The sequence below is a fragment of the Triticum urartu genome, chromosome 2A (assembly GCF_056163025.1).
Source record: "Triticum urartu cultivar PI428250 chromosome 2A, HENAU_Tu73, whole genome shotgun sequence".
NCBI lineage: Eukaryota > Viridiplantae > Streptophyta > Magnoliopsida > Poales > Poaceae > Triticum > Triticum urartu.
The window spans coordinates 9,273,126-9,284,208 of record NC_141874.1 but is presented as its reverse complement, the minus strand read 5'-3'; the positions used below and the strand labels follow the sequence as shown (position 1 = coordinate 9,284,208).

At 47.5% G+C, this 11,083-nt stretch overlaps 1 pseudogene; it reads right to left on the bottom strand.

The window, feature by feature from the left end:
• Positions 1-8,262: 8,262 nt before the first annotated feature.
• Positions 8,263-9,714, bottom strand: LOC147982811 (putative disease resistance protein RGA3; annotated as a pseudogene).
• Positions 9,715-11,083: the final 1,369 nt, after the last annotated feature.

The window sequence follows — 11,083 nt, the reverse complement described above, 5'->3', positions numbered from 1 at the left end:
CTCAGACCTTGGAAGGGTCCCCTACCTAAGGTGAGTCTTCCGAATCATACGCTATTCGATATGATTAGGCCGGAGTCGTGGATTATTGTTAAGAAGAGGAAGCATGCGAGGCGGATCGATGTTCGTCAGGCACCGGCGGCGCCCGTGATGGCCGTGTCGGCGACCGGGATCTCGGAGATGAGAGGCGCCCGTGATGGCCGTGTCGGCGACCGGGATCTCGGAGATGAGATCGCTGCGTTTGAAACGCCTGATGGGATGTGTTGTGCTGGCTCGGAGGGAGCTGGGTCCGCGAGGAGATGGGCCAGGGTCAGATGGGTATGAGGCCCATGCTGTACCGGACCATAATCCTACCTGGATCTCTAACCTATGCACGTACGCGGGTGATCGATCTTCTATCCGTTGTGCGCCGTCTCCTGCTGGTCCTAGGGTTCACAGGCGCGGGACTCGTGGTTTCCCGGTGTGTGGTGCTCGTCCGGCAAGGAGGATCCGGCCTCTCCTGGACATGGCCGGCCGCGGGGCTGCGCCGCTACCAGCCAAGAAGATTGCCTCATCCGCTCCAGCAGGACGGGGCGGGGCGGCTCCGCCGCCGACGGTGGGTGCCGGGCGTGGAGCCCTGGCGCCGCTTGGCCAGAGGCCGCCGGCGGGCGGGGGTGTTCCTCTAGGTAACCCGGGCTGTGGCAATGGCCACTTGAGCGTGCGGCCGCCGGGGCAAGTGCCCATGCAAACTGCGGCTGGAAGGGGCGGGCTGAGGCCTTCGGCGCCGGGTGTGGCGCCCGTTGCTTAGCCGGCCGCGGTTCGTGGTGGGCCTCGGCCTCAAGCGGCGTGGCCGGTGTAGCTGCTGCTGGCTAGGGTGGTGCTGCCTTTGGGGTCGTGCTGATGCCTACGGGTGGTCAACCTCGTGCCACACCTCTGCCTCACTTCGTCGCGAGGCCGGCTCAGAACCGGTCGGGACCGTCACAGACGAGGCGGAATTCAAACACTAGAGAGTCCCATGGTCCGCTCCGAGGCCAGTGGGGGGACGATGGGTATGATGAGTATGGAGATGGACAACATCGTGGTTCCTCTTCCACGGGAGGAGGTCGTGGTTATGCCTGGCAAAGTGACGGGTCTACTGTGAGTCGTGTGGCAAGCCAGCACATGCCTCGGGGGATTGCCCGTTATTGCATGACCAGGCTCCGTCTCTGACAATGTATGGAGTTTATTGTGCTGAGCTAATGTTCTTTGAGTCCCCGGCCGCGAGAGAGATTCCGGAGGAGACACTGAGCTTGACCACCGGGGTTGTGAAAGCTACCTAGGGTGAGGTAACTGAGGCTCTGATTGTGCGGAGGCTTCAGGAGCTGGCACCGAGGGACTTCCAATGGGAGCTGGTTGCTCTCGAGGCCAATGTTTTTAAGGTTGATTTCCCCACTGTGGATGATTTGCAGAGACTGCTGAGCTTTTGCTTGTGTAGAGTTCCTGGCACTAAGTGCATTCTGGAGTTTCACGAGTGGAAGAAGGTGGAGCCTAAGGGAAAGCCGCTTACGCAGGTCTGGTTGAGGTTTTCGGGGGCTCCATCTAAGCCTTTGCAGGATGTTCGAGTTGTGGCCAGTATGGGTATTATGGTTGGGAAGACGGAGAAAGTGGATATGGCTTTTACCCGTGCTCATGGAGTGGCCTGGATTTTAGTGAGCGTTCTGGATGTTGAGTTCGTGCCTGATGCGGTCAACTGGACTTATAGGGGAGAGGTGTTTCCGCTCGAGATCGAGTTTGAGGACACAGATCTGTTTGCTGAGGCGATTAATGGGCATGATGTTGATATGCACGAGGGTGACTACAGTGCGGGAGCCAAGGGGGCACCGACTGATGAGTCGACACGAGAGGGGTCTAACGGTTCTCGCCCTGATGCTTAGTTGCCCGGGGATGGGACCGGGGTTGAGCCAGCACCCTCACCATCGGTGCCTATGACTTCGTTGTGTTTTGGGTCCTTTGAGCTAGCCTCTGCCCCTCCCAGACTTTGGAGTGACCGGGTAGATTCTGATGATGTGTTTGAACATACGCTCCCTTTGTTGGAGTTTGAGGGTGCTGGCAGATCCTTGGCTGGACGCTTGGTGAGGGCATCGTCGGCGAGGACTTTGGATGGAGTTGGGGAGGTGGAGCCGGTGGTTGCTTCTATTTCCCTTGCTTCACCTGTGGTTGAGGCTCCGGAGATGACGACTGCGGCTGAGGTGGGGCTTGGGGGAGGGGGTTCGGGGCAGGTGGCCTCGACTTCTCTCCTCCCTATCTCGACGCCGGCGACGCCGGTCACGATGGGGTCGGCTGGTGCTGGGAGAGGGGGCCCGAGGCAGGAGGCCTCGGCTCTTTCTCCTCCGGTCGTGGCGACGGCGCCCGCGCTTCCAGTGGCGCTGGGGGAGGGGGGTTTGGGGCAGGTGGCCCTGGCTCCTCCTTCCTCTTCGGCGGTCAGGAGGACCGCGTCTCCTACGACGACAGCGTTCCACTCTGTGCCGAGGGGTGGGGTGGGAGGAGGGCTCGGGCAGGCGGCCCCCGCCATCCTCTCTCCCGACGTGCCCGTGGCCCTGGGCCTCGGTGTGGGGCACTTGTCCGAGGGGCATGGGAGCCCGCAGCCGCCTGCTCCGGTAACCTTGGTTAACCCTTTGCGGGATTCAGCGCAAGGCTTTACTAGGGAGGAGGTCGTTGCTTTTGGCGGGATCCCTGACCCGGTCTCGATGGGGAGACGGATGAGTGCTCGCATTCAGGAGCTTCCGGAGGTTGATGACATGCAGCAGAGGTGCGCTATGAGGGCGGCCAAGATTCATGATGCTGAGATCTCTACTGGTATGTCCGTCAACATATCTAATTCTTTATTGCATTTTTCTAATGAGGAAATTATAAATAATGCAAACCAATTAGGAGTTTCACTAGGGGCTACTGATAGTGAGATTTCCAATTCGGTGAATGATCTGCTAGATTTGGAGGCGGAGCGTGCCTTAGAGACTATTCGTAATCTCGCAGTGGTAAAACCCATGAATGATGATGAGATTGATGCGTTAGGGGTCAGAGTGCTCGATAATCTGTGTGTGGATCTAGCACCCTCCAATAATGAGTCTGAGGACGATGATGTGCCCATAGATAATGCAGTTGTTAGTACTGCTGAGCCCGGTTATGAGGACCGGGAGACAGAACCTACTAAACCAAAGCGCAAGTGGGAACGGAAGTTTATCCCGATTCTGCAGTTCGTAGGAGTGCTAGGATTCGGACTACTAAAAAATTTCATGATGAGTTATGAAAGGAATCTTTTGGAATAGCAGAGGTCTGAAAGACTTGGCTAAAAGAAGGTTTCTTGCTGAGGCATCTCTGGAGCATCGTTTAGATTTTATTGCTCTATAGGAAACTGGTAGAGATAACTTTGCGCCCCAGTTTCTTTCCTCTCTTGCGGGTGGTGTTGATTTCGATTGGCATTGCCTCCCTCCGCGAGGAAGATCGGGTGGTATCTTGTTGGGTGTGAGATGCGATTCGCTTGAAGTCCAAAGTGTGGTGATGGGGGACTTCGCGGTTAAGTTTCGAGTCAGGTCTAAAGTTGATGGTTTCAACTGGGCTTTGGTGGCAGTTTATGGTGCCACACAGCCCGAGCTTAAACCGGAGTTTCTGGCGGACCTTGTTCGAATCTGTGGGTCTGAGCAGCTTCCAGTTTTAGTTGGGGGTGATTTCAATATCATTAGGAGGAGAGAGGAGAAGAATAATGATAACATTGACGGCAGGTGGTCGTTTATGTTCAATACCATTATTGAAAGCTTGGATCTGAGGGAGATAGAGCTTTCTGGTAGAAAGTTTACCTGGGCTAATGCTATGCCAAACCCGACATACGAAAAGCTTGATCGAGTTCTCGCGAGCGTGGAGTGGGAACAGAAGTTCCCTCTTGTTACGGTTCAAGCTCTCTCGCGGGGCATATCCGATCACACACCCTTGTTCATAGACTCAGGGGAGACGAACCACGTGGGAAACAAAAACACCTTTTCATTCGAGATGGCCTGGTTCGAACGCGAAGGGTTCTTGGACCTGATTGCCAGGGAATGGGCTAAGGGTGCAGGAGGTAGAACTGTGGTCGAGCGTTGGCAGAATAAGATTAGGAATTTGAAAAGTTTTTTACGGGGTTAGGCTAAGCACCTTAGTGGGGTGTATAAGATTGAAAAGGACAGGCTCCTTTCTCTTATACAGACGCTAGACATAAAGGCCGAATCCACGATTTTGCTGCCAGCTGAGCTTCAGGTTAAAACTGAGGCAGAGAAGAGGTTGAAAGAACTTCTCCGCGAAGAAGAATTGAAGTGGGCATTGCAGGCTAAGGTCCGTGAAGTGGTCCAAGGGGACGCGAATACTCAATTCTTTCACTTGATTGCTAATGGTAAGCATAGAAAGAAGAGAATCTTTCAACTTGAACAAGATGAGGGCACTATTTTAGGACAGGATAACCTAAAAACCTATATAACCGAGTATTATAGGCAGTTATTTGGACCTCCGGAGGATAATTGTGTGTCCCTTGATGAGTCCAGGACTGAGGATGTGCCTCAACTATTGGCTGTTGATAATGATATTCTGGTAGCCCCGTTCTCAGAGAAGGAGGTGTTTGATGCTATTGCACAGATGAAAAACAATAAGGCTCCCGGACCGGATGGATTCCCGGTCGAGTTCTACAAAAATTGCTGGCACATTATTAAGGGGGATTTGCTACCTATGTTTCATGATCTATTCTCTGGACAGCTTCACTTATTTCACTTGAATTTTGGAACTATCACACTGCTTCCTAAGAAAACGGATGCTATGAGAATTGAGCAGTTCAGACTGATCTGCCTTCTCAATGTTAGTTTCAAAATCTTCACCAAGGTCGGGACTAATAGGCTCACACAGATTGCGCATTCCGTGGTGCAACAATCCCAAACTGCTTTCATGCCGGACAGAAACATCCTTGAAGGGGTGGTCGTCCTTCATGAAATGCTCCATGAAATCCATTCCAAAAAATTAGATGGAGTAATTTTTAAGGTGGATTTCGAGAAAGCGTACGATAAGGTCAAATGGCCATTCCTCCAACATGCATTGCGTATGAAAGGTTTTGATGAGGCCTGGCGCCGCCAGGTTGAATCATTTACGCAAATAGGGAGTGTGGGAATTAAAGTGAATGAGGATATTGGTCATTACTTCCAGACACATAAAGGCCTAAGACAAGGAGATCCGATGTCCCCTATCCTGTTTAACATTTTGGTTGATATGTTAGCAATTTTGATAGGCAGGGCTAAGGAGAATGGTCAAGTAGGTGGCTTGGTACCTCATCTTGTTGATGGAGGTGTATCCATCCTTCAGTACGTTGATGATACAATCATCTTTATGGAGCATGACTTGGCCAAGGCGAGAAATATGAAGTTGGTGTTATGCCTTTTCGAACAATTGACCGGGTTAAAGATTAACTTTCATAAGAGCGAGTTGTTCTGCTTTGGTAGAGCCAAAGACGAATAGGAGGCTTATAGGCAATTGTTTGGGTGCGAGTTGGGGGATTTACCTTTCTCTTACCTAGGTATTCCAATCCACCATCGTAAGCTGACAAACAGAGAATGGAAGTGCATCGAAGACCGATTTGAGAAGAAACTAAGTTGCTGGAAGGGTAAGCTCATGTCATACGGAGGCCGATTAATTCTGATAAATTCGGTGCTCACGAGTATGCCTATGTTTCTCTTATCGTTCTTTGAAGTCCCAGTTGGTGTTAGGAAAAGATTGGACTTTTATCGATCGCGTTTCTTTTGGCAGGGTGATGAACTAAAAAGAAAATACCGGCTTGCTAAATGGGATATCATCTGTAGACCGAAAGACCAAGGGGGTCTTGGTATTGAGAATCTTGAAGTTAAGAACAGATGCCTTCTTAGTAAGTGGTTGTGGAAGCTCTCTTCTGAGACTGATGCCACGTGGGCGCAAATCCTTCGCAGCAAGTACCTACAGACAAAAACCTTGTCCCAGGTCATAGTCAGGCCGACTGACTCGCCTTTCTGGAAAGGACTGATGAAAGTCAAACAATCCTTGTTTAATAGGACAAAATTTGTTATTGGCAACGACGCTAGTACACGCTTCTGGGAGGATACTTGGCTCGGCGAGACACCCTTGGCCATTCAATATCCGTCTTTCTATCGTATTGTTCAACGACGTGAGGTGTTCGTTGCAACGGTATTTCAATCTATCCCCCTTAATATTCAGTTCAGACGGTCGCTGGCGGGCAATCATTGGGAAGAATGGCTCCGTCTAGTTAGGAGACTGATGGAGGTTCAGCTTTCTCAACAACCCGATGAATTACGCTGGAAACTGACTAGGTCTGGAGTATTCACAGTTAAATCAATGTATATTGATGTTATTAATTCGAACCCCATTCCTACCTCCAAGCATGTTTGGGCTGTCAAAGTTCCATTGAAAATAAAAGTGTTTATGGGGTTTGTCCATAAACAAGTTATTTTAACCAAGGACAACTTGATAAAGCATAATTGGACAGGACCGACTAGGTGTAGTTTCTGTGATCAGGATGAGACGATCAAACACCTCTTTCCTGATTGCCTGTTGGCCAAAGTCCTTTGGCGGACGGTCCACATTGCTTTTAATATCACTCCACCGAATTCTGTCAACACGTTATTTGGGACATGGCTTAATGGGATTGAACCTGACTTAGCGATACATATTCGTGTTGGAGTTTGCGCTTTGTTGTGGACTATCTGGAATTGCAGAAATGATTTGGTTTTTAACAGAATATCACGTATTCACTTTTTGCAGGTTATTTTCCGAGCCACGGCTGTGATCCGTTCGTGGTCGCTACTCACTCCGATGAAGGCCAGGGAGCATTTGGTTACTGGATCTATCCGCTGGGAGATGGTAGCTCGGGATATCTTCAACCGGTTTGGATGGCGGTCATGTAATAGGATAGGCAATTAGTTTACCTATCTATCTTTAGCCAGCCGGTTGTGGTGTTTTTTCTTGGCTAGTTTGTGTTTCTAGCCCAGTTTGGCTCTGTGTGAGCTTTCTTTTCAGTTTTTACAGTTGAAGACTTTCGAATCTTGTTGGAACCTTTTTATTTGGTTAATAAGATGGCCGTATGCATCACTCTGATGCAGAGGCCGGGGAGACCCCCCTTCTCGGGAAAAAAATGTATGTGCAGTCTATTATTGCAGTGTTTCACTTGAAAATTGTTTGTGTTTTTTCAGATGAGCTTCAGTGGAGAGAAGCAGCGCGCAGCTCATTGACAAAGAAATGATATGCGCCCTTTTATCTTGGTCAGTGATTAGAATCACAACTCTATACCTTAATAATTTTTCTGAGCACATGTAACTAGTTTGTTTCTACATTTGCCCTTAATCTCTGTGCGGCTTATTTTGTACTAATTCAGCTTTTAATCGGAAATTGTCGCACTGTGTGCATTCTTAGTGTCCTGACGTTGATCTCCACAATGGTAAAAATGGAAAAGCAAATACTGGGATCCAACTTGGTTTTGTTATTAAAAAACCTAAAAGTAGTCATCCTACAGGAAATTGTTAGGTACCCCCTGTGTATTTGCTCCATGTACTGAGTACAGTCAGAAAAATTGCCGAAGCATGAGATAGTCTAAAATTTACCCAAAAAAACGCTATCACTGTGGCCCAAAATCGAACAGGGCGGCCTCAAGGAGGACCGAGTGGCCCAAAATGAATTCTCTGCCAAAGATTAGCTGGGGCGATATACTTCCGCAACGGTCACATTAGGCACTTGGCAGTTAGTTCAGCTAAGATTAGCAGCTAAAACTGGCTTAAACAGCAAACTAGAGACAACAAGGAAATGGTAAATGACGGGTAGAATCATGCCGTTGGATACATTTAATCACTCTTGAACAGATGACGAGGCGAAGCAATGATGCTTTTATCCTGTTTTGGCCAGCTTCAAATTAAAGTGAGTTCTGAATGTTCTGAAGTTTCACAGTCCTTCAAATAGACAACATTTGAATATTCACTTCTTATTTCAGTTAAGTTTACTCACCTACCTATATGGATTAGATTCATTCCATGGTGCAAGATGATGTTTTTTGTTATCTAGAAAGTGCAGAGTGGAGGGGGGGTGGGGTCGTTGGATCTGATAGTACTGTTTTACTTACAATTGAGATCTCCAACACATTTAGTTTAATGGTATAGAATCACTCTTTAAAATGGTTTGTCCATGGCCACACGAACACATCTTATTTTCATGCATCGGAAAGTACAACATGGGTTACATTATGCGAGCTCTGAAACAAAATTACATAGGCACTCCTCGTCGCTTCCTCCCTGGCCCTTCATGTGTATCCTGAGCATGACTCGTAACAAAACGAGCAAACGAGGTATGAGGGGGTATCCTTGATTCCCATGAAATTAAAATGAAATCTTCTTTCGGTCTAACACTAGGATCTGTTATCAATTGGCCAAATGTCACGCTTGGCGATTCCTTCTTGGTTGAAACATTAACTGTATAACGTGTCATGCTAAGTGGATGCAAAGCAAAGTCCGTTATGTCCACCGGATGGCCTTGTTCTATAAGGATGGTTGGGTGCACACTGTATATGGAGAGGTTTCTTTTAACCATTCGTAACCCCCTTTCCAATATACCACGCCAGAACTGAACATTGAGGTTCCTTCTCAACACATCCGCGAACATATTTATTGCGACAAGTGAACCTTGTGTACTGTGCAACACCTTGACATATTCATCTGCTATTTCTACGAGCCGTGGATGTTGCATGGGGTCTACACTTCCAAATACTAGTGTCTTGAAAAGGTACCTCAGCTCGTCATAAGACAGAACAGTTAGGAAAATCGGTTTCACCGATCCAAATCGAGCTAGACTTTGAAGTCTACTTATGATGATGATCTTGCTTCCTCTGCCCATTGTTATGACAAAGGAGTGAAACTTTTTCCAATCATCGTCTCCTATATCAGAAGAAAACGTAATAACCACCAGCACCATCCCAAACATGCTCCTTCCGTTGTCAAGTATCCTCATAAAGCTGTCTCCATTCAAGTGCAAAATGGAGGAGAAGCGTGAGTGAACTCTTTCGTCGCCACACACATGAGCAACCAAAGTTTTCTTTCCTACCGAGGCACCACCTATGACTGGAAGAATGGCCGGTGCATGATCACCATGAGGGTCACTGTGCTGCAGCAAGAAGCTCAAGAGCTTCTGCTTCTCAGCATGCCGGCCGAACATGAAGTTTTCGGTGTAAAGATAAACGTCGTATGGCCTACGAGACATGCGGTCGCATCCACCCAGAAGCACAACAAATTCTGCCATGTTAGCAACAGCAATTTCTAAGCTTTCCAAGGCATCATGTGACTATAGGTGCACGGCCTTGCCAGTTGTTCGAGAACGCTTGGCTAAATACAAGCAGCTGATGGATGAGTCGTTGCTAACCTCGTCGAAGCTTCCACTGTCTTGGAGGGTTCCGTACCTCAAGGTGTCCAGCACGCGGCATCCTCGGTACATGGCCTCTGAGAGCTTCTTGAGCTGTGTCATCATTCCAGAGTTGGTTATGTACCGTGCGTCCGCCTCCTCAACGATGGTGCCAGCCCTCATCAGGAGGTGCTGCAACCTCTCCACCATCTTCTTTTGCTCCTTTGAGTGTGCATGGCTTAAGGAGGAGCGATACTTGTTCATCAGGAAGGAGATGAACCTGCTCAAAAGTTCACCTGTAACTGCAGATATGGCAACCTCCATGGAATTGATGAGGGAATCCTTCTCTCTGGACAAATTAACTGGCCTCTGCCAACACTTTAATTTTTTACCGAAGCCTCTGCGAACTCTTACAGTGACTTCAAAATATAGAAAAGTTTGTACCGATGACTACAACATCAACTACGACGAATTCAAGGGTGTGTGATCACATGGGCACTTAATTGTCTAAACGTCCAAACATGTTGACAAGGACAAGCGAACTGTCCAAGCAGCATGAAAACATAGACCAGTATTTCTAATACTCATGGTAGGTCCAACATTAACTATTGTTCCAATAACAAAAATGTATATTATCTTGCATTTGACTCCATCCTTTCACATTTTACATGGCAACCCATATATATGTGCACTCTACCACCTCTAACCAAGTTTGACTGTGTGATGTTATGTTGCATTTGTATTGCAATATTGCACTCTCTCTGTAACAAAATGTAAGGCGTGTTTAACAATTGTACGTGAAACAAAAAAACGTCCTATATTTTGTTACAGAAGGAGTAGCTGTATATAATAAAAGTACATAAAAAATGAAAATCATGGTCACTCACATGTGGCACCAACATATAGTCAGCAACACTCTTAACCATGTCGAACGTCTGAGTTTTGAAGATATCTTACTGCCTAGGCTTTATTTGGCCTTTTTGGGAACGGTGAACTTCTTTTCAGATTGTTGCAGGTATTGGACACTAGTCCAAAAAAAATCATTCAAAAGGAATCTTGCTGTAAGATAAACTTATATATGTGTACACATTTGTTTTCAGATTCATGCAGGTATTGGATACTTGTACAAAGTTGACATTTGGATTGGCTCTCATAACATTCAAGAAAACAAATTCACGTCCGGAAGCGACCATCCTGATATGCAACTCATTGGTAAGGAACGATGCACACTTTATCTTGGTCAGTAATGAGAAATACAATTCACTTCTTTATGTATGAAAACAATTCTCTTGTATATTCACTTCCTTGGTTCTTCAGAACCCAATCATGAAGTGTGTTCAGTCTTGAATCAAAAACTGTTGCACCTTGTGATTCTTCAGAGTTAAGTCTTGACCTGATACTGATCTCCACAATGGTAAACATGGAAAACAAAAATAGTATGATGCAACCTGGACGATAACCTCTTTTTGTTTCATACTAAAACTAGGAGTATTCTTCCAACTAGACTCCCTGTAATGATTAAGTATGGTCCGAGCAATTACCAAAGAATGGGACACTCTGGAATGGACAAAAACTGCGTCATCATTTGGCCCAAAATCTAACAGAAGGACCTCGAACGGACATGGCACAAACAGTGGTTTTCATGATTGTTTTCAGAGTGGACGAACAAAAATCCAGAAGAGAAATGGTACAC